Source organism: Equus przewalskii, chromosome 15 (genome assembly GCF_037783145.1).
Source record: "Equus przewalskii isolate Varuska chromosome 15, EquPr2, whole genome shotgun sequence".
Classification (NCBI taxonomy): domain Eukaryota; kingdom Metazoa; phylum Chordata; class Mammalia; order Perissodactyla; family Equidae; genus Equus; species Equus przewalskii.
The window spans coordinates 38,933,122-38,956,139 of NC_091845.1; the positions used below are offsets into that span (position 1 = coordinate 38,933,122).

The 23,018-nt window shown below is 40.6% G+C and overlaps 1 protein-coding gene across 4 annotated transcripts in view; it reads left to right on the plus strand.

Annotated features, from left to right (window-relative positions):
* IP6K1 (inositol hexakisphosphate kinase 1) overlaps window positions 1-23,018 on the plus strand; it is a 72,111-nt gene that overhangs the window by 24,490 nt on the left and 24,603 nt on the right. Inside the window, exons 2-3 of one of the 4 annotated variants that reach the window (XM_070575287.1) lie at window positions 18,005-18,177; window positions 19,299-19,387. The exons of 2 other annotated variants lie outside the window; for them this stretch is intronic. The gene's annotated coding sequence lies outside the window, so the exon portion shown is untranslated. Of the gene's footprint in view, window positions 1-18,004; window positions 18,178-19,298; window positions 19,433-23,018 lie in introns of all 4 variants that reach the window. One more of the 4 variants, XM_070575283.1, reaches the window with a different exon arrangement.

Consider the following 23,018-nt stretch of genomic DNA (forward strand, 5'->3'; position numbering starts at 1 on the left):
TAGAAATGGGGAGAATGGACACCTTTTCCTTATTTTGATTATATGAGGGAAATTCAGAATTTCACACTGAGTATGATGTCAGCCATAGGTTTTTTTATAAATGTCCTTTATCAGATGAGGAAGTTCCCTTCTATTTTTAGTTTGTTGAGCGCTTTTAATCATGAATGGTGTTGAGTTTTGTAAAGCTTTTTCCTTTGTATATTGAGAAGATCATATGATTGTTCTCCTTACTTCTGTTAATATGATGAATTACATTGGTTCTTCAGATATTTAATCAACCTTGCATTCTCCACTTTGTCATGATGTATTATTTTTTCTATCATTGGGTTTATTTTGTTGAAAAAATTTTTAAAGCATTTTTGGTGTATGTTCATGAAAGATATTGGTCTATAATGTTTTTCTTTTCTCTTTCTTTCTTATTTTCTTTTCCAGTAAGATGCTTTTTTAGGTTTTGTTATCAAGGATACTTGACCTCATAGAATAAGTTGGAAAGTGTTCTTTCTCTCCCTGTTTTCTGAAAGAATTTGTACAAGATTGGTGTTATTTCTTCCTTAAATGTTTGATGGAATTCACTAGTGAAACCGTTTGTGTCTGTGGTTTTCCTTGTGGAAAGCTTTTGATAAATTCAATTTTCTTTTCTTTTTTTTTATTTTTTTGCTGAGAAAGATTCCCACTGAGCTAACATCCATCACCAGTCTCTCTCCTTTTTCTTTTCTTTTCGACTTGAGGAAGACTAGCCCTGAGCTAATATCTGTGCCAGTCTTCCTCTATTTTGTATGTGGGGTCACCACCACAGCATGGCTGCCCAGTGGTGTACTGAGATCTGAACCCATGGACCTGAGCCACCTAAATGGAGTGTGCTGAACTTAATCACTCTGCCTGTAGGATCTGTAGTGATGTCCCTTTTTCCATCCTTGATAGTGGTAACTTGTGTGTTCTTTTTTTGTTGATCCGTTTCTCTAGAACTTTACCAATTTTATTGTTTTTTTCCTAAAGACCTACTTTTGGCTTTGTTAATTTTTTCTATTTTATTGAGTTCTGCTTATATTTTTATTGTTTCCTTAATTCTACTTACTTTGGTGTTTTTCTAGCTTCTTAAGGAGAACCTTTGGTTATTAATTTTATGTTTCTAATACTTTTATTTTTATTTTTCCTTTTTTTTTCTCCCAAAGCCCCCCGGTACATAGTTCTGTATTTTTAGTTGTGGGTCTTTCTAGTTGTGGCGTGTGGGATGCCACCTCAGCATGGCTTGATGAGCAGTACCATGTCCACACCCAGGATTCAAACTGGTGAAACCCTGGGCTGCCGAAGCAGAGCACATGAACTTAACCAGTTGGCCATGGGGCCGGCCCCTCTAATACTTTTAAAGCTATAAAATGTCATCATTGCTTTAGCTGCATCAGTATAGTATATACTTTTAAAGTGTTTTCTCATATATTATGCCATCCTAAAAAGTACATAGGAGAGGGGCCAGCCCCGTGGCCGAGTGGTTAAGTTCGCGTGCTCCACTTTGGTGGCCCAGGGTTTCACTGGTTTGAATCCTGGGCACGGACATGGTGCCGCTCATCAAGCCATGCTGAGGCGGCATCCCACATGCCACAACTAGAAGGACCCACAACTAAAAGTACACAACTATGTACTGGGGAGCTTTGGGGAGAAAAAGGAAAAATAAAATCTTTAAAAAAAACGTACATAGGAGAAATGGTCTCAGATCTAACTTATTGACAGGGAAAAGAAGTAAATTGGTATATTGAAGAGTACACAACTTCTTAATCATGGGATTGTGCTTGCTTCTAGGTTGAGTTGCACTCTTTATTTTTTCACATAGTTTCTGACTCCCAGAATCCTGAGAGCTCTACGTGTTCAGGCTGTTCAGTTCCTTATGTCACATGAGGGTCAGGAAAGAAAGCTGAGAGAGTGGAGAGATGTGGAACCTGCTCTTAAGGCGTAATGTTTCTTTGGAGACATCTCTACACTTTTTTAAGTCGGGAAGTTGTTATGGATTTGTGTAGATGACAGTTAGTTCCCATCTGTCTGGAGCTACAGATTGTCTATGAGGTAAATAGAAGTGCTTTTCTAATGTTTAAAGGCGCTTAAAAATAGTAATTCTGATGTTTCACTGGAGGGTAGAAGACAGCTGGAGTCTAATCTGCTTGAAGCAAACTATCGCATTTTGTGAGGCATTAAACAGGTCATTTACTTCTTATGTTCACAGGTTTTCCCCACACTCTCTATCACTTTGCATATTTCTCATCTGCTTCTGGGTACCCTCTAAAAAAATCTTTATCTACATGATGGATTTTCAGATGTGTTATTGTGTGGCCCCCAGTGGTGTGTGGTTCTGAATGAAGGAACTGCCTATTGAGTTTGTGCCCTGAAATCTTCTTGCATTGTTTTCTGAATGTCTGGCTGTATAAGAATTGTGTTGTGTGGGCCTTGAGGGGGAGAGGTCTTGCAGGAGGGCAGGAACATAGGATATCAAGAACATGGTCCTTGAAGGAGAGAGCTTGAACCGGTCTCTGTCCCAATGTGGGAGTAGCAGCAGCTTATTCAAAAAGAGCAAAATTCAGTGGAGCTATATTTTGTGGTAGACACTTCCTTATATCCCCAACTATAGCTGAATACAACCCAGTGTCCATGTCTGAGGAATTTGATCTTTGATTGTATTTTCAGATAATCTGCAGAGTATTATACCATCAAGACGTTTGAGTGTGTGATCTCACCACCACAGGGAGAGTCCTCTGGATTGTAGCCGTATCTGATTTTTAAATGTGTGTTCCCTTTTGGTGCCTTTTTAAAAATAGTGCAGAATTCAGTGATTTAAAACTCCTTTGGGGTTCCTGACAGTTTTGTGGTATCATTGAGATACCACAGGAAAGACAGAAGCTATTTTATGGTTGCATAATTCCTAACTCTGGAGGTTTTTCTTCTTCTAAGCTAGTAATCATCTTCAGTGTATGTGTGGGGGTGGTTGTTAAATGAGGCCTCCAAGTACTCTAAAAAGCTCAGTGCTGTGACCAGAGCTTTGGCTTCACTTCTCCTAGGTCTAGGAGATTTTATTTCTGTGTTTTACCTCTTTAACAGCAGGGCACATGTGAATATCACTAGTACAAGGTAGTAGATTTGTACCTGGAGTAACCTCCAGTTATAAACCTAGCGTTGCAGCTAATTGAAATTTTGAGGAGTGATAAGAATTATTGTTCTTTTGTTTCTGTTCTGAGAGAGAGAGCACATTTTATTCAAAAAATGTTATGGTGAGGGAAAATCCCAAGTAGAGAGGTATCTACATCAGTTTCCCAGCCACTTTAGGGTGTGTTCACCTCTGCGTCCGTCCTGTCAGTTTGCCTCTACTGTGTTCAGCTTCTCTTTTACTTGAGCTACAATAGGATGGAGGAGGAGAAAAGGAACGAGAATTACCAGTCACGTCAGAAACCTAGGTTGTGAGAACAGGCATGATACTCTGCCTTTGCATCTTTCTTTCAGTTGTGCAGCAGCTTCTCTCTTCAGCTTTGGGTCTTCACTGGGATTGGTAGTATGAGAGAAGTCTAGGAAACTCACTCTTCCATATTTTAGCATTTTAGAAAGTCTCATTTTAAGTGTTCTGTGGTTTGTGTGTTGTTTTTTTAAGAACAATTTCTCCTGTCCTTCTATGTGTGTGCTTTCTAGGTTTGACTATGTTTAGGTTTTGTTGTAAATGTGCTAGGCAGAGACTGACCTGATTCAGGTATGGCTTGCCTGAACTGACTGTTTAGTCAAGCACTGGCACCCCTTGGCGTCTTCTTAAAGAATAATCCCGTACAAATGTGAGCAGATAGTGCTTCAGGTGAGAAACATGTTTCTTCTTTCTTTCGGTGTTTTCTCATTTTGATTTCCCCTGTATCACTTTGGACCTGTATTCTTAAAATTCTGTCCTCAAACCCCCTTTTTTCCACTCTCTAGCACAGTTGAGACAGATATTTTCAAAAGAATCTTTACTAAAAAACTACATCTGGGGAAGCACAGGTTTCTGATCTTCAGAAATCCTGTAAAAACAGGAAAGGGGTACACTGGATTCTAGCTTCTCTCTTTGTCCTAAATTAATTCTGTTCTGGCTGTTTCTCAATGGGCTGGCACATCTCAGGCCTCCTGCCAGGTTTGCTTTCCTCCTTGCTCCCTGTTTGTTCTCACCCCGGTGTCCTCAGGAGAATGTCACTGTGTCCTTTGCTCCTGGAATAGGACCCAGGAGTCTAAACAATCCTTCATCTCTTCTCTGAGGACAAACAACGAAAGAGATGCCTTTAAGCCTTCTTTCTCTTTTCCTTGCTTCATACCTCCCAGATTGCCTTAGGCCTTTGCACCCATTTCTGGTTTCTAGGTGAGGGATGTGCCGGTCCCTGGTAGATTGGAAAGGCAGGCTCAGGTTGACAACCCTATTTACCTTGACAACATTCCCTATATTTCCCTCCTCCTTAAAGGAGAGCTTTGTGAGCATCTGCTTGAAACAGTCCACGGTGATGAGGGAAGGAGGATTGTCCCCTCCTACTCTTCTAAGTATACCTAATCTGTATCAGTGCCTACAGTCTCGTATGTAAAAGCAAGAATGGACCTGAATTTAAGAAAGCATTAGGTTCCCTTGGTTGTGTGCTTTAGAGAACAAACATAATTTCATGTTAGTTTTCTGCTGTAGTTTTTTTGTCCCTGAATTTCAGGGTATTTCCATGTCTTTTCCTGTCAGAGTCCATATCAGCTTGTTGTTTGTGAAATTAGTTAGAAATCAGTTTTCGTCAAGTCCAGAGCTATGCAACTCAGACTTTGTATGTTGTTCTTTTCTGTTAGAGTAATTTACCAGTCTGTTATGTTCTTTTTAGTTGAGTGATTTTGCTATTTTTCCCTTGGATTGTATCAGAGAATAAAAAACAAACTGAAGATACATTATTGCCAAAATTTTACTGAGCATTCCTGATTTGCCAAGTTTAATTTTGAAAAAACTAAGTAAATTTCATGTGATTTTTTTTTTAAAGAGCGTGTTGTTTTGCCATTATGTTTTTAGTGCTTAAGTGGATATATTTAATTTAGAAGAGGTGGTAGAAATATTGGATATCTAAACCAATTTTTAGGAAATTTGCAAATATACTTGTGCAGTATGAAGGCACCAAGAATGCCTCTCTTTCTAAAAAGATTGCATATAAAATCTAGTTGGTTAATCTGAGGCTATAAAAATATGTTGGCTGTAGAATTTGCAATTCTAACCAAGCTTCTTAGAGTGCATGTATGCTGATCTGCATTTTGAGTGTGTAACTGTGCTCATCTGACCAACAAACTTCGTCGCTAGGTATTGTTTTGCTCTTGCTGAGACTGCTTTCCTAGTTCTTAAAATAGTCCTGACCTTATTCACCACCATATCTGATTGCAATTTCTCTTTCTTTGCCAGAGCTTTTATTTATTGCCACTTTCTAGGCTTGCTGTGTTGTTGAATTAAAACAAACAAACAGAAAAACTACTTACGTTGTATCTCCTAAATTTGGCTCAAGTTCTTTGATGTGGTTCATCCTTTATTTTTATTTATTTTTTTTGAGGACAATTAGCCCTGAGCTAACTGCTGCCAATCTTCCTCTTTTCGCTGAGGAAGACTGGCCCTGAGCTAACATCTGTGCCCTTCTTCCTCTACTTTATGTGTGGGAGGCCTACCACAGCATGGCTTGCCAAGTAGTGCCATGTCCACACCCAGGATCCAAACCGGTGAACCCCGGGCTGCCGAAGCAGACTGTGCGCACTTAACCACTGCGCCACTGGGCCAGCCCCTGGTTCATCCTTTAAAATTGAGGTTATCTGTATATTTACCTGATTTTCCCCTTGTTTGTCTTTTGTATCATTAATGAAAATAGTCTAATCCTCTTCTTCATCGGCTATTTTCTTTTTCTTTCCCTGTCTTGTTTAGTTCTGTTGCTATTTCTATCCAGGTACAATTCAACCTGTTTTTCTTTCATATATCAAATCTTTTTAGAGTCAAAACACAGAAGTTTGCTTCTCTTTATTTGTTGATTTGGACTTCTGTCCCATGGCCAATATACTTTGTTCTTTGTAAAGCCATGTTACCTCTTTGTTCTGGTTTTGGTAGCCCTAGATTAGAAGTCTGTAAACTTTTTTGATTTACAACACTAATTAAAAAAAAAAACTTGTCCCTCCATAAACATTTTTTCATGTTACATACTTACCCTACTGTACACATCTGCTATATATATCTTATACATACATACATACATTTATTCAGCTGTTTGAGTTTTTTTTTAAGATTTTATTTTTTCTTTTTCTCCCCAAAGCCCCCTGGTACATAGTTGTGTATTTTTAGTTTTGGGTCCTTCTAGTTGTGGCATGTGGGATGCCACCTCAGCATGGCTTGATGAGCGGTGCCATGTCCGTGCCCAGGATTCAAACCAGCGAAACCCTGGGCCACCGAAGCAGAGCGAGGGAACTTAACCACTCAGCCACAGGACCGGCCCTCAGCTGTTTTTATTGTGTGGCCACCATGTGCCAGGCACCTCTCCAGGCATTTAGTATAAATATAGTAAACAAAACAGACAAAGAGCTTTTCCTTCATGGAGCTGACATCATAATGAAAATAATAAACAACAGACATTTATTTTATTTTATTTTTTTGCCCTCAGGTTGTTTTGGAGCTGCAGTTTTGTTTTTTTTTTAAAAGATTGCCACCTGAGCTAACGTCTGTTGCCACTTTTTTTTTTTTTTTTTTTAATTCTTCTCCTCAAAGCCCCCCGGTACATAGTTGTATATTCTAGTTGTGGGTCCTTCTAGTTGTGGCATGTGGGACGCTGATGAGCAGTGCCATGTCCACGCCCAGGATCCGAACTGGTGAAACCCTGGGCCGCCAAAGCGGAGCACGCGAACTTAACCACCCAGCCATGGGGGCTGGCCCCAACAATGGCCATTATTAATAATTAAGCTATATAATGTGTCATAAGGTGATAAGTGCCATAAAAAAGGAAAAGAGCAGATTAAAGGAGATGAAGAGTGCAGGTGGATTTGCAGTTTAAATTTAGGAGGTTAAGGTAGACCTCATTGAGAAAGAGACATTTGAGGAAAGACTTTTGAAGGAAATGAGGGAGTTAGCTACGACGTGGATATCTGGGGGAAGAAGGGTCCAGGCAGAGTGAATGGCTCGTGCAAAGACCCTAAAGTGGGAATACGCCTGTGTGTCTAGACAATATGTTTAGAGTGGGGTAATAAACAATGGAGAGAGGGGTAGGAAATTGGAGCAGAGAGAAAGTGGGAGTGAGGAAGAATAGAATTTGTGCGATCTTGTAGGATATAGTAAGGAGTTGGAGGTTTTTTTCCCTTTTTTGTGAGGAAGATTGGCCCTGAGCTAACATCCGTTGCCAATCTTCCTCTTTTTGCATGAGGAAGATTGGCCCTGAGCTAACATCTGTGACAGTCTTCCTCTATTTTGTATGTGGGATGCCACCACGCTTGATAAGCGGTGTGTAGGTCTGCGCCTGGGATCGAACCTCCGAATCCCAGGCCACCGAAGCAGAGTGCACAAACTTAACCACACTGCCACTGGGCCAGCCCCTGAAGTTGGACTTCTACTCTGGGTGAGATGGGAGCCATTGCAGGATTTTGAACAGAGAAGTCACATGCTCTGACTCTCAGTTTCAGAGTTACTGTGGTTGCCGTGTTGAGAACAGACTGCAGGAAAGCCATGATAGAAGCAGGATACCAGTTAGGAGGTGAGAGATGTTGGTGATCACACCTGGGGGATAGCATTAGAGGTAGTGAGAAGTGGTTGGATCTGGATATGTTTGGAAGATGGAGTCAGTAGTATTACATGATATAGGGTTTGAGAGAAAGAGAAGAATCAAGAACGACTGCCAGGTTTTTGATGAGAACAGTTGTAAAAATGGAGTTGGGGGTGGGGAAGACTGCAAGTATTTTTTGTTTTTTTGGGTGGGGGGGATGAGTTCTGGCCATGTTAAATTTAGACTTCCTAGATCAAATAGGCAGTTGGATATATAACTTTGGTGTCCAAAAGAGAGGACTGAACTGAAAGTGTAGCTAGACAAGAGTGGACCAAGGGCTGAGCCATGAGGCCTCCAATGTTAAGAGGCTGAGCAGAAGAGGTAGAATGAGCAAAGGAGACTGTGTAAAGGAGGACGAGGAGAGTGTGGTGCTTGAAGGCCAAGTGAAGAAATCAGATCAAGAAGTTCTCATATTTTCCTCCCACTTCTAGGGGACTGTGATGGTAATCATATCCCAGTTTGGAACCATTGCTAGTATGTTCTTCTCCTCTCATTTACTGTATTGACATCACGTTTTAGCACTATGAAGGCTTTTTGTTTTTTAATTAAATATAAGTTCAGAAAATAATATAATACTAATGTACTTGACACATAGATTTAAAAATGTTAACATTTTACCATATTTGTTTTCCAACTTCTTAAAAAGAAATAAAAAAATATAGGTAGAGCTGGAGTTTCCTTTTCTTCCTAGGTACCAGTCCTCTCCTTTCCTTTCCTCCTCTAAAGTGGGTACACATCTTTCCATTCCATATCATTGTTCTTGTTAATACACATATGTGTTCATAAATTTGTGTATAATATAGTATTGTTTTATGTATTAAAATTTAAATGGGATCATGCTAGAAATAGCATTTCCAAAATTGGTTTTTCCAATTTGGTTTTGAAATGTATTTGTGTTGACTTACATAGATCATTAGTTCAGTACTGTACAATTTATGAATATACCCATTCATTTATCCATTCCCCCCTTGGTGGACATTTAGGTGGTTCCCCATTTTTTGTTACAACAATGCTGCAGTGGACATCCTTGAACCTGCCATTTTGGGCATGTCCTGGGTTACAAAGGGTGCACATCTTGGGTTTTGAGTTGCCATCAACAGAATAGGAGATGGACCATTTCTCCCTGGCTGGCCAGTGCTTGGTATGTTCAGGCTTTAATTTTTTGCCAATTTTGTAGGAGTGAAATGGTTTCCTGTTTTGATTAGCATTTCCCCAATACTTGTGAGGAGAGCATTTTTTTACATGTTTATTAACCATCTGAACCTCCTCTTTTTTCCATTTTCTGGGTTCTTCCCCATTTTTATTTATAGTAGTTCTTCATATATTATTTACTATTTTTTTGCTAAACATTGCAAATACCATCTCTTAGTCTGTCTGACTTTTATCTTCGTTTATACAAAAAATAATGTGGCTAGGGGAGTGGAAATGAGGGAATTGCAGATGGGTGGGAGGGGTCTTTTGGGGTGATAGAAATATTGTAAAATTGGATTGTGGGGATTGTTGTACAACTGTGTAAATTTACTAAAAATCATTGCATTGTACACTTAAAATGAGTCAATTTTATGGTATGTAAATTATACCTCAATAAAAGCTGTTAAAATTTTAAAAATTTTAATATGGTCTTATTCATCAGTTCTTCCCATTGTGGTTTGTGCATTTATGTCTTATATATGGAGTTTTTCCTAATCTGTTGTCAAAAGGCATTTAAATTTTTTTCTAATTACCTTAAAGTTTATTTTGCACATTTAGACCTTAGTATATAGGAAATTTATTCTGGAGTATTGTTGGAGGTAAGGATAGAATTTTATCTATGTAGAGTGTTAGTCTAGCCTTGTTTATGACTTAGATCATCTTTTCCCAGTTGATTAAATGGGTATTTAAATACTACTTCAATCGTACACACCACTCCCACGTCAGTATGTGTCTGTTCCTGAGATCTCTCTTCTGTTTTGTTCATCTTCTTGCCTCTCTTTGCAAAATATCCTACTCTATCTTAATTGCTATAATTTCATAAAGAGCTTTGCTATCTGGGAGGGCAAGTCCTCCTTTGTTACTCTTTGACATTGCTGTCTAGCTACATTATTTGGCCATGAGTCTTCCATATGAATAGAGGCAGCTTGTCAAGTTCGTCAGAAGAGTCTATTGAGATTTTGATTGAAATTGCAGTGCATTTCAATATCAAGCCCTCCCTCACATGAATGTGGTGTACTTATGTCTTCTTTTAGGTCCTTCAGTAAAGTTTTATTATTCATCTGGCATAATTTTTAAAGATTTATAGGTACTTTACAGTTTTGGTTGCTCTTGTAAATGGGATATATTTAAACAGTTCATTTTCTAATTGTTTTTTGCTGGTATGGGGGATGTTATTGATTTTTTTTTATTGTTATTAAGCTCTAACTTATGGTAAAGTTCACAAATCTGAGCACACAGCTCAGTGGATATTTATAGTATTCATCTGTGTCACCTCTACCTTTGTGCCCCTTCTCAATTAGTATTTTCCCAGAGTAACCACTGTTGTGGTCTCCATTATCATTGTGAATTTCATATAAACAGAATCATACCCCATGGCCTCTCTAGATTCTTTCTTGCTACATCATGCCTGTGCGATTCATCTGTGTTGTATATGGCAGTAGTTGGTTCTTTTTCATTTCTGTGTAGTATTCCATTGTATGAATATACCACAGTTTAATTTTTTTACACAATTAAATATCCTACTTATTAATTCACAAATAATAAAACCTGATAGTCATTTCACCTCACGAACAGCTTTTGCTTTGAAAAAGGAAAACAAATTAATATACAAATTTCAGCAATATCAGAAACTTTATTTTACTTGAATAGAGACATAATTCATTTTGGAATTCAGTTATATGTTCAAGGAGTTAGTTACTATAACCAGAAAGTCCACCTAACTGTTGTAACTAATATCTTTGCAGTGTAAATCTATTTCCACTTGCTTCTATTCACCAGTGAAAAAAATTCAACTTCAGATTCTCAACAAGTTCTTTTTAAAAATAGCCTCCTTCCCATTTTATACACTAAAATGTGGAACCAAAGTGTTTTAAATCAAATGAAGGACAGATAGAGACTTCTGTTGCGGGTGATGCGCAAACTCATAGGCATGACTGTGGGGGAGTGGTCCATTCATAAGCGGACAAAATTTTAACCATTTTAATATAAACTTCCAATGATCCAGAATAACTGATTCAAACAAACTACATTATTTCCTCTCTGAGGATTGTTCACCAGGATAACATGTAGAGAATTGTTGTTACTTTAGCCCCTCTTACTCCAGCATCCACAGTTGCGAAGAACATCTGCTCCTTTCCCTCAAGTATTGTACCTCTGCTCTGCTCATAAGGGTGGTGACAATGCAGAAGATAATGCAACTATCACTGACGACCCCACAAGCCAAGCCATTGGTCTTTTGGTTAGGGCACAGTCTTTTTACGATAAGACAAAAAGGATTAAAACCACGTTGTGTATTTAGGGCGTAGAAGTTATCTACTGGGTCATATAATTTTAATCACAATATGATTTTCCCAAAACCCAAAACTTAATCTTGTCCAAAGTATCTGTTTTGGCAAGCCAAAGCCTAGCTTGGTGCTCTACTTCTCCCCCCTCCCCTAGGACCTGATTCAGACCCTAATGCAAACAACCCAATGAAAACCGACATGGTAATCAAAACACAGGGGGTCATATCTACTCTAATACATAAATATTAGATAATATTCTTGATTCGTTTTCATCTTTCAAGATGAGTTCGTTTAGAAAGCTTTACTACAAAATACTGAAATGTATCAGGCTTCCCCAGTGGGAATTTTCTTTTTTTTTTTTTTTTTTTTTTTTTTATTAATGTTATGATAGATTACAAGCTTGTGAGACTTCAGTTGTACATTTTTGTTAGTCATGTTGTGGGTACACCACTTCCCCCTTCGTACCCTCCCCCCACCCCCCCTTTTCCCTGGTAACCACCGATCAGATCTTCTTCTCAATATACTAATTTCCACCTATGAGTGGAGTCATATAGAGATCGTCTTTCTCTGACTGACTTATTTCGCTTAACATAATGCCCTCGAGGTCCATCCACGTTGTTGTGAATGGGCCAATTTCGTCTTTTTTTATGGCTGAGTAGTATTCCATTGTGTATATATACCACATCTTCTTTATCCAGTCATCAGTTTCTGGGCATGTAGGCTGGTTCCACGTCTTGGCTATTGTAAATAATGCTGCGATGAACATAGGGGCGCAACGGACTCTTGAGATATCTGTTATCAGGTTCTTAGGATAGATACCCAGTAATGGGATGGCTGGGTCATAGGGTATTTCTATTTTTAACTTTTTGAGAAATCTCCATACTGTTTTCCATAGTGGCTGTACCAGTTTGCATTCCCACCAACAGTGTATGAGGGTTCCTCTTTCTCCACAACCTCTCCAACATTTGTCGTTCTTGGTTTTGGATGTTTTTGCCAATCTAACGGGGGTAAGGTGATATCTTAGTGTAGTTTTGATTTGCATTTCCCTGATGATTAGCGATGATGAACATCTTTTCATGTGTCTATTGGCCATATTCATATCTTCTTTTGAGAAATGTCTGTTCATGTCCTCTGCCCATTTTTTGATCGGGTTGTTTGTTTTTTTGTTGTTAAGCAGTGTGAGTTCTTTGTATATTATGGAGATTAACCCTTTGTCGGATATGTGGCTTGTAAATATTTTTTCCCCATTAGTGAGCTGTTTTTTTGTTTCAATTCTGTTTTCCCTTGCCTTGAAGAAGCTCTTTAGTCTGATGAAGTCCCATTTGTTTATTCTTTCTATTGTTTCCCTCAACTGAGGAGTTACAGTGTCCGAAAAGATTCTTTTGAAACTGATGTCAAAGAGTGTACTGCCTATATTCTCTTCCAAAAGACTTATTGTCTCAGGCCTAATCTTTAGGTCTTTGATCCATTTTGAGTTTATTTTGGTGTGTGGTGAAAAAGAATGGTCAATTTTCAATCTTTTGCATGTGGCTGTCCAGTTTTCCTAGCACCATTTGTTGAAGAGACTTTCTTTTCTCCATTGTAGGCCCTCTGCTCCTTTGTGGAAGATTAGCTGTCCATAGATGTGTGGTTTTATCTCTGGGCTTTCAATTCTGTTCCATTGATCTGTGGACCTGTTTTTGTACCAGTACCATGCTGTTTTGATCACTGTAGCTTTGTAGTATGTTTTGAAATCGGGGATTGTGATTCCGCCGGCTTTGTTTTTCTTGCTCAGGATTGCTTTAGCAATTCGCGGTCTTTTGTTCCCCCATATGAATTTTAGGATTGTTTGTTCAATTTCTGTGAAGAATGTTCTTGGGATTCTGATTGGGATAGCATTGAATCTGTATATTGCTTTAGGTAGTATGGACATTTTAACTATGTTTATTCTTCCAATCCATGTACAAGGAATGTTTTTCCATCTCTTTATGTCATTGCCTATTTCTTTCAAGAAAGTCTTGTAGTTTTCATTGTATAGATCCTTCACTTCCTTGGTTAAGTTTATCCCAAGGTATTTTATTCTTTTCGTTGCGATTGTGAATGGGATAGAGTTCTTGAGTTCTTTTTCTGTTAGTTTATTGTTAGTGTATAGAAATGCTACTGATTTATGCACGTTAATTTTATACCCTGCTACTTTGCTGTAGTTGTTGATTATTTCTAATAGTTTTTCTGTGGATTCTTTGGGGTTTTCTATGTATAAGATCATGTCGTCTGCAAACAACGAGAGTTTTACTTCTTCGTTACCTATTTGGATTCCTTTTATTTCTTTTTCCTGCCGAATTGCTCTGGCCAGCACCTCCAGTACTATGTTGAATAGGAGTGGTGAAAATGGGCACCCTTGTCTTGTTCCTGTCCTCAGAGGGATGGCTTTCAGCTTGTGTCCATTGAGTATGATGTTGGCTGTGGGTCTATCATATATGGCCTTTATTATGTTGAGGTACTTTCCTTCTATGCCCATTTTACTGAGGGTTTTTATCATAAATGGGTGTTGGATCTTGTCGAATGCTTTCTCTGCATCTATTGAGATGATCATGTGGTTTTTGTTTTTCATTTTGTTGATGTAGTGTATCACGTTGATTGACTTGCGGATGTTGAACCATCCCTGTGTCCCTGGTATAAATCCCACTTGATCATGGTGTATAATCTTTTTGATGTATTGCTGTAATCGGTTTGCCAAAATTTTGTTGAGGATTTTTGCATGTATGTTCATCAGTGATAGCGGCCTGTAGTTCTCCTTCTTTGTGTTGTCCTTGTCAGGTTTGGGGATCAGAGTGATGTTGGCTTCATAGAATGTGTTAGGGAGTTCTCCATCTTTCTCAATTTTCTGGAACAGTTTGAGGAGAATAGGTATTAAGTCTTCTTTGAATGTTTGGTAGAATTCTCCAGAGAAGCCGTCTGGTCCTGGACTCTTGTTTTTGGGGAGGTTTTTGATTACCGTTTCTATTTCCTTACTTGTGATTGGTCTATTCAGATTTTCCATTTCTTCCTGATTCAGTTTGGGGAGATTGTAGGAGTCTAGGAATTTGTCCATTTCTTCCAGGTTGTTCAATTTGTTGGCATATAGTTTTTCATAGTATTCTCTTATGATCTCTTGTATTTCATTGGTATCTGTTGTGATTTCTCCTCTGTCATTCCTGATTTTATTAATTTGCGATTTCTCTCTTCTTTTCTTGGTGAGTCTGGCTAGGGGTTTGTCAATTTTGTTAATTCTTTCGAAGAACCAACTCTTTGTTTCATTGATCCTTTCTATTGTCTTTTTTGTTTCAATATCGTTTATTTCTGCTCTTATTTTTATTATTTCCCTCCTTCTACTGACTCTGGGCTTTGTTTGTTCTTCTTTTTCTAGTTCTGTTAGGTGTCGTTTGAGGTTGCTTACGTGAGCTTTTTCTTGTTTAGTGAGGTGAGCCTGTATTGCAATGAATTTCCCTCTTAGGACTGCTTTTGCTGCATCCCAAATGATTTGGTATGTCGTGTTCTCATTTTCATTTGTCTCCAGATAATATTTGATTTCTTCTTTAATTTCCTCAATGATCCATTGTTTGTTGAGAAGCGTGTTGTTTAGTCTCCACATTTTTGCACCTTTCTCTGCTTTTTTCTTGTAGTTGATTTCTAGTTTAATAGCGTTATGATCAGAAAAGATGCTTGATATTATTTCAACTCTCTTGTATTTATTGATGTTTGCTTTGGTTCCCAAAATATGGTCAATCCTTGAGAATGTTCCATGTGCACTTGAGAAGAATGTGTAACCTGCTGTTTTTGGATGAAGTGTTCTATATATATCTATTAAGTCCATCTGGTCTAATTTTTCATTTAATTCTATTATTTCCTTGTTGATTTTCTGTCTGGATGTTCTGTCCATTGGTGTTAATGGTGTGTTGAGGTCCCCTACTATTATTGTATTGTTGTTGATGTCTTCTTTTAGTTCTATTAAGAGTTGCTTTACAAATTTTGGTGCTCCTGTGTTGGGTGCGTATATATTTATAAGTGTTATGTCTTCTTGGTGGAGAGTCCCTTTTATCATTATATACTGTCCCTCTTTATCTTTCTTTATCTGTTTTGTTTTGAAATCTACCTTGTCTGATATTAGTATAGCGACACCTGCTTTCTTTTGTTCATTATTAGCTTGGAGTATTGTTCTCCATCCCTTCACTCTGAGTCTGTGTTTGTCTTTGGGGCTGAGGTGTGTTTCCTGGAGGCAGCATATTGTTGGATCTTGTTCTTTGATCCATCCTGCCACTCTGTGTCTTTTGATTGGGGAGTTCAATCCATTTACATTTAGAGTGATTATTGAGACGTGGGGGCCTACCACTACCATTTTGTGTCTTGTTTTCCGGTTTTCTTCAGTTTCCTTTGTTTCTCGTCCCATGGTTTAATCTGTTCTGATGTAGAGCTGCTACTCTCTGTTGTTGTCCTTCTACTTATCTCCTCTGCTCTTGGTTTTGTAGCCCCTTTCCTTTTTTGGATTTTTCAGGAATGAGGGTTTTCCTGAGGATTTCCTGAAGAGGAGGTTTTGTGGCAATGAACTCCCTTAATTTTTGTTTATCTGGGAAAGTTTTTATTTCTCCATCGTATTTGAAGGATATTTTCGCTGGGTAGAGAATTCTCGGCTGTAGATTTTTGTCCTTCAGATTTTTGAATATATCATTCCACTCTCTTCTAGCCTGTAAAGTTTCTGCTGAGAAATCTGCTGATAGCCTGATGGGGGTTCCTTTGTAGGTTAGTTTCTTTAGCCTGGCTGTCCTTAATATTTTCTCCTTGTCGTTGACTTTTGCTAGCTTCACTACTATATGACGTGGAGTTGGTCTTCTTGCATTGATAAAGTTTGGAGATCTGTTGGCTTCTGTCACCTGAAGATCCATCTCCCTCACCAGATTTGGGAAGTTCTCAGCCATTATTTCTTTGAATAGGTTTTCTGCCCCTTTCTCCTTCTCTTCTCCCTCTGGTATACCTATAATCCTTACGTTGCATCTCCTAATTGTGTCTGATAATTCTCGGAGAGTTTCTTCATTTCTTTTAAGTCTTGCTTCTCTCTCCTCCTCTGCCTGCAACAATTCTATATTGCCATCTTCCAAATTGCTAATTCTTTCCTCCATATTATCGGCCCTACTGTTCAGAGCATCTAGATTTTTCTTAATCTCCTCTATTGTGTTCTTCGTTTCCAATATTTCTGTTTGGTTCTTCTTTATCGTATCAAACTCTTTTGTGACATAGCTCCTGAACTCGTTGAGTTGACGGTCAGAATTCTCTCTTAACTCATTGAGAATCCTAATGATGGCTGTTTTGAAGTCATCATCATTTAGGTTATATATCTCATTTTCTTTGGGATTGTTTTCTGTGTATTTGTTACTTTCTTTCTGTTCTGGAGATTTAATGTATTTTTTCATATTGCTTGATGATGTTGATTTGTGCCTCCGCATGGAGATAGAGTTTAGTTGCTCCTTTCACTTGTTTCAGCTGCTGCGGTGGGGGGAGCAGCTGGTTATACTTCACCAACCAGGAACCCTGTCCGTAGTTGCTAACTGGGCCTGGGCCCCTCTTCGTAGCCACAGTGGCCCTTTGGATTCCCTCCTCTGCCGTGGGGGCCGTCACAGGGGGGCTTCAGGCTGCAGGTGCCTACTGTTGTTGCCCACCTAGATGCGCTCTCTCCTTGGGGTCTGCAACGGTGTTATGGGCTTTTCCAGCGGCCAGGGGTGGGATCACTTATATTTGTCGCTCCGTTGCTGTCGGCACCCACCAAATCTCACTTGTCCTCTATGGGTCGCAGGAGAGCTATTGGCATCTTCTACAGTCTGTGGTTAGTACACCTAGCTATGCTGCTTTTGCCCTGGGGTCTTCCAGCCTTGTGGCTGGCGGCTGGGTGCCTTCTACTGGTGCTGTGCAGAGGCTTTCTCTAAGGCTGCTGTGAGCCTGTAGGGTTTCCCCCTAGGCTACTAAGCTGGGTCTCTGGAACTCTCTCCAGCCCCAGCCCTCTCCGAGATCTCCGGCAATCCCTAGCCTCACGGGGTGGGCAATGGCAGCTGGGGGTCGCCCCGCCCTCTGGGATTCTCTCTGGGCCTCTCCCGGAGCCGTGACTGCTCAGCGTGGCCCCTCTGCTAACGGCACACAGAGAGTTTTGTCTGCTGCCCGGGCGGAGCTCCAGCGCTTCCCCTCCGGGTCGCCGAACCAGCCTTTGAAAGTTCCCCCAGCCCCGGTCCTCTCCGAGATCTCCGGCAATCCCTAGCCCCACGGGGCGGGCAACGGCAGCTGGGGGTCGCCCCGCCCTCTGGGATTCTCTCCGGGCCTCTCCCGGAGCCGTGAGTGCTCGGCGTGGCCCCTCTGCTAACGGCAGACAGAGAGTTTTGTCTGCTGCCCGGGCGGAGCTCCAGCACTTCCCCTCCGGGTCGCCGAACCAGCCTTTGAAAGTTCCCCCAGCCCCGGTCCTCTCCGAGATCTCCGGCAATCCCTAGTCCCTCGGGGCGGGCAACGGCAGCTGGGAGACCTCCGTGCCCTCCGTGTCTCTCTCTGGGACCCTCCGGGCGCCCCGAGCACCAGGCTGGGTCTCCCCGCCAATGGCGGGGAGAGACTCTCCCCGCGGGCTCAGGTGTGCAACTCCAAAGTTTCCCTCTGCGTTTAGGAGTAATTGCGGGGGGTTTAGGTAGGGTTCTGGTCACCTGTTTCCACCGTCGCTCCTCTGTTGTGTTCTCGCTCCTGCCCTAGATGTGCGTGGATCCTCTGGGGTCGCCCGTTGGAAGAAAGCCGCTTGCGGGTACTAGGCTGCCCGTCGGGGTCGGAGAGGTTTCACCTATTTCCACATCCTCCCGGAGGAAAGTCCATCCGCCTTCCGATGTATAGTCGCGTGGGTGTCTCAGACGTCCTGAGATGCTGTCTGGATATCCTTTGTCAAGCGATAAGTGTCCAAATAATTGTAGACTCGAAGGGCGAGAGACAAAGAGGACCACTCACGGCGCCATCTTGGCTCTCTCCTATCGGGAATTTTCTTATTTTTAAACGTTTAAATGTAAAATAATTTCCATCCAATACACACAATGCTACAAACTATTCCATAGAAGAGTATAAGATCCTTCTCACAAAAGCAAGATTTTCTCACCAAATATCCTGCCAATAATCATCACGGAAGTGGTGAAGTCTCATCTGAAACAGAGAAAACAGGTACTCTGGAAGCAGAGCTTAAAACATTGATCATGATTTCCACTATAGACTGAATGTTTGTGTCCTCCCCAAGTCGTATGTTGAAACCTAATCCCCAGTGTGATGGTATTTGGAGGTGGGGCCACTGGGAGGTGATTAGGTCATGAGGGTGGAGCCCTCATGAATGAGATTATGCCCTTATAAAGGAGACCCCAGAGAGCTTCTTCCACCATGTGAGGACACAGTGAATCACCAGACACCAAATCTGCCAGTGCCTTGATCTTGAACTTGCCAACCTCCAGAACTGTGAAACATAAATTTCTGTTGTTTATAAGCCACCCAGTCTATGGTGTTCTGTTTACAGCAGCCCAAACAGACTAAGACAATTTCCTAAGGATCCTTCTCAAAACCCTAAGGATGTTCCTCCTCATAGTTACCTCCTTTTAATACTCTTAATGCCCCAAAGAGGAGAAATGCCCTACTTCTGGCAAGGGAAAAAAGAGGTAGAAAGAGAATAGTAAATTTTCCTTCAACTTTCAATCTGGGCAAATGCCGCTTCAGACTTTCATCTCAAAGAACAGGCTATAGAACTTAAATACTAATGGCAATTGCTTTTTACTTTTGAATGTTTGTTTGTCAGTCATAGCTAAGGAACGTCAGGATGATTGGGGAAAGTGGGAACCTCTTTGTTCCTGGGAGATAGTTTTAATAAATGCCAGTTTTCTGCCAGTCTTAGAAACTGGGGTGGCAGCTCACAAGTTCTTGAGTCTGACCTAGACACATCTGAGCCATGGAATTAAAGTGGCTATTTTGTAACACTCAGGTACCACCCTTCATTCCTTTCCTTGACCCTGGAAACCACCTCTTGCCAGCTCAGAGGTCTGTATCTACAGGAATTTCACTTTTCCAGAGAAAATCTTATGAGTGTTACTTGGAAGGCAAACAAGACAGGTGACTTGGGAACACGTTTACGTGGTACTAATTCTACACAGAAAGGTAAAACTTGGCCATGATTTCTGTAACGATACAGCTCTCAGATGACAGATTCCAGGAAAAAAACACTGTGAAACACTGGTCTCTATTTAGATTTCCCTCTGCCCAGAGCTCATAGCACTCCCCACTATAGGCTTGTCCTTGTGCTCCTAGAATGTTAGTCACAATTTCCTGCTCAGGAGGACACTGGGTTATTATGCACCTTTCCTTCATCTGGGTTTATAGTCACTGATATGTGAGAAGTTTCTGATCCTGCTGGGAGATAGAGGAAGAACAGAATAGTCTCTCCTGTCCTCTAGACTTTACACATCTTTTTTTATGTGTGAGGAAGGTTGGTCCTGAGCTAACGTCTGTTGCCAGTCTTCCTCTTTTTGCTTGAGGAAGATTGTTGCTGAGCTGACATCTGTGCCTATCTTCCTCTATTTTATGTGGGATGCTGCCACAGCGTTGCTTGACGAGCAGTGCTAGGTCCTCACCTGGCATTCGAACCTGCGAAGCCTGGGCTGCTGAAGTGTATTGTGCTGATTTAACCCCTCGACTTTACACGTCTTAATGGTTTACATTGTATTAAGTTTGAGTAGCTCTGCTGGGTATACTGAAAGGGATATATTAAGATGTTTGGGCCATATTGATAGTCTCTAAGGGAAGTGGTGAAATTATGTAGGGTTTGTTGAAGGGAGGTTTGTAGGTATGTTTCAGTGTGTTCTGACAGTACTTCTTGTTACTCAAGTCCTTAGTCATGACAGGGAGAAGGTTCTTCCCGCCTTACTGGTTTGCATCGTATTTGGTTACTCGGTCTTGTGCAAGAAGGTCCCCAGGATGGCTGTCGTCATGCCCAGAATGTTAGTGCTAGTGACCATGTTACACTGCATGATCAGAATACTGTGGTAACCATGTACCTCTTGGTGGCATTGGCAGCTGAATAGCTTGGAGGACTGATGAGTGTGAAGATGCTGAAGACAATGGTGGTGGGTGTGGGAAAAGCCACAGAAGACTTTGACAGTGACAGCCAGGAGTAGGAATATCCAGGGTACTACTTGACTTGGAGATGCAGTCAAGTCGTGGCCTGCAGAGGGATCAAGGTTGTAATGGGATCTTCTAGAAGCTTCCTAATTGCAGTTAATTCTGGAGTAGGGCGGGGGATGAACCTGGGCATCACTTTCCTTCAGGTACTTTGCAGGTGACTAATGCACCACTGGGGAAGAGGAGGTTCTGTCTTGTGAGTGGAGTGTTAAGTATGTATGTTAGTGCCCAGCAGAGGCTGCTGGTGATTGGATTGCTGTCTGGGGCTGAAAGGTAAGCTCATTTGGGACACTAACTCTTGCCAAAGGCTTTGAAAATATTGCCTTGGTAAAGTACCTCCCCACAGAAACTTGGGGAACTTTAAACAACTTGGTATTTGACTGGTCTTTTGCTGGTTATTCCTCCCTGTTCAGCTTAGCAGTGACTCCAAGAAATGCTCCAGCCTGTCCCTTTTTTTTTTCTAGCTTCTCGGTATGGTTTTAGATTCCTTTCTGTTCCTCTTGTCCTTATTCACATGCCTTAGAAGTTCCATAGGAATGGAAGGTTCTATGTGCTTCTGTGGCTCTTGTCTGACACAGGTGTAACTGCATAATGAGCCCTCACTACCTTGCAAGAGGAGTGGACATCAAGTCTTAGGAAGAAACTATAAAATGAGGAATTGCAGTTGTGCTTAAGGGATCAAAGAATAGTTGGGAGACTAAGGGAGACTCTCTTTCTCTGAGCTGTGTTAATTAATTACAAAGCAAAGTGATTTTTCACAGAGAAAAAAAGATTGCAAATCCTAATGTATTTGAATAGATAGACTTGTGAGGTCTTTATAATATGTGGATTATTATACCTAAGCTTTTTCTCCTCCTGAATAAGCTCTTGTGATATTTGTAGGAGATGATATTTAGTTGTTGTTCTTTTTTTTAAGTAGAAGTATTTTTTATTAGTCTCAATCTAAAAATTATCCTGTTACTATTGTCATAGCCAAAGATTTTGTTGTACCTTATGTACTTGAGCAATATGAATTTCAGATAGCAGATGCATGGGAAACACCACTGTATTGTTAACCAGGTAGGGAACCTCGATTTATTGATGCATAGGGAAAAGAGTACCATTTGTAAAGTTTCCCCCAGGGAAACCTTTGGAGTCATTTATAAAACAAAAAACAAGACATAAACTGGTGGATTTTATTGTTATTGTTAGTTTAACCTATGGCAATGAAACCAGAGTCCCTCATGATTTCAGTTATCTGACATTATTTTTTGATACTTTGTAGCTTTTAAAGAATTTGCAAGTTTTTCTTTATGGTAGTAGTTCCTTAATTTAAGTCTAGAAAAGTCTTCAGAAGCTATTGACGTCTTGAGTGGCATAAACTACTTGAAATCACGTCAGTGTATTTGCAGAGGACAGTCTCCCAAATCTTTGAGGATTAGTTACACTCTGGAAAACAGGATTTCTTGACTCCATTGTATTTAGATGCATTCGTAAAAAATAATGATCAATAAGGTCTTGAAGTGGCAAGAGTAAGATTTCTTCTATGGTCTGTGTCTTATTGAATCACAGCAGAATTAGTTCTAAGCTAATTATTTGGGTATTTGGACAGATTCATTCCTCCTTATTAGAGAAAGAATTTTCTGTTTGTCATTTTTTTTGTAGTGTCTTGGTATCAGCCTGTGCACCAGACATAATTCAAATTCTTTGCCTTCAGGGACACTTTAAAGATTATAGAGCTACATTTTTCACTTTGAGGCTTGGGGAGAGTGTGCCCTTTGTCACCAGTGAAGGGCTTGTTCTTTAGTTGTTGGAAGTTTCCCTTTTGTCATCAGAAAACACTTATTGACCTCTGTACGTGCAAAGTGTATTAACTGGAGATCTGGGGATTTTGATGCAACTATTTCTGTCCTTTCATTTAGGATGGTTTTGGCTGTAAGTGATAGATTTTGTTACACAACAACAAGATATCCAGTACTTTAGTGATAGCAACGGGGACCCCAATTTTTTTCTTTCTGTTCTGCATACTCAGCCTTGTCTTTAGGCTAGTATCTTTTAGGGTCACAAGGTGGCTGCAGTAGTCTCAGATATCACATCCAGACAAAATAAGATTCTGAGGAAGAAGAAGGACACCTTTCTCGTGGTCTTTAAGAGCAAGGTAACCTTTCCCAGAGAACCCCTGGCCACCTTCCCCTCATATCTCATTGAGTAGAAGAGGGTCATATGCTCTTTCGTAAGTCAGCCCACTTAGAAGCATTGGGGTACTATTCAAGATTCTCCCTGAGCTAGAATGAAATTTCACATTCCCTTGAGGTTTGGCTACCTGAACAAGATTGGGGCACTGTTAGCAAGGAATTGGTGGAGGCCTCTCAGTCCATAGTTTTCACAGTGGGCCTTAGGTGAACACTAGACTTCAGGAGCAATCTCTGGTTGTTTTTGAAGAAGAGAGCGGTCACTATTTCCAGTACTTCCAAGGCTGGGCAGTAGGTGAGGCAAGCCCAAGTCCTTCGCCTGCATCAGCATGTCCCGCAGGGTTAGCAGTGGGCGTGTCTTCATTTTACAGTTGAGGAAACTTGAAGTTAAGTGA